Raw genomic sequence first — 570 nt, 5'->3', positions numbered from 1 at the left:
CCCTCCTACCCAATACCCTCCCACCCGATCCTACACATCTCTTGAACAACAATATCTGGGATTATTTTGTTTCTGACATGTCAATCTTGACTATTCTTAAATGTGTGCTTATGTAAGAGGTACATGGTTCTAAAATTTAACGAGAATTCTTCAAAACTTACTTTTCTTTGAATTGTCTAGTTTAAGAAAATCAATTACACTTTATCTATATAAAATGCTCTGTGCTCAATTCAGCAGCACATACACTAAAATTGGAACAATACAGAGAAGATTAACATGGCCCCTACGCAAGGTTGACATGCAAATTCTTGAATCATTCCATATTTTTACAACTAAAGATGCTGGAGATGATGTGGCAACAAGGGAACTTTACTTGATTCTTGGTGGGAGTTTTAACTTGTTCAACCACTTTGGAAAGCAGTATGGAGGCTCATCAAAAGATTCCATATAAAGCTCCGCTATGACCCAGCGATCACACTTTTGGGGATTTACTCAAATGATCACAAAGAAGACCATACTAAAACTACCAGAACAACTATGTTTACTGTAGCATTATTTACAATAGCTGAG

General features: G+C 36.3%; 1 non-coding gene across 1 annotated transcript; it reads left to right on the top strand.

The window, feature by feature from the left end:
- The first annotated feature begins 221 nt into the window (after nt 1-221).
- Nucleotides 222-328, top strand: LOC138834415 (U6 spliceosomal RNA). Its single transcript, XR_011374095.1, has one exon. It is a non-coding gene; the product is annotated as a U6 spliceosomal RNA (small nuclear RNA).
- The last annotated feature ends 242 nt before the right edge of the window (nt 329-570 follow it).

Source organism: Dipodomys merriami, unplaced genomic scaffold (genome assembly GCF_024711535.1).
Source record: "Dipodomys merriami isolate MVZ:Mamm:240054 unplaced genomic scaffold, mDipMer1.0.p SCAF_214, whole genome shotgun sequence".
Classification (NCBI taxonomy): domain Eukaryota; kingdom Metazoa; phylum Chordata; class Mammalia; order Rodentia; family Heteromyidae; genus Dipodomys; species Dipodomys merriami.
This window is presented reverse-complemented; position numbering and strand designations above follow the sequence as displayed.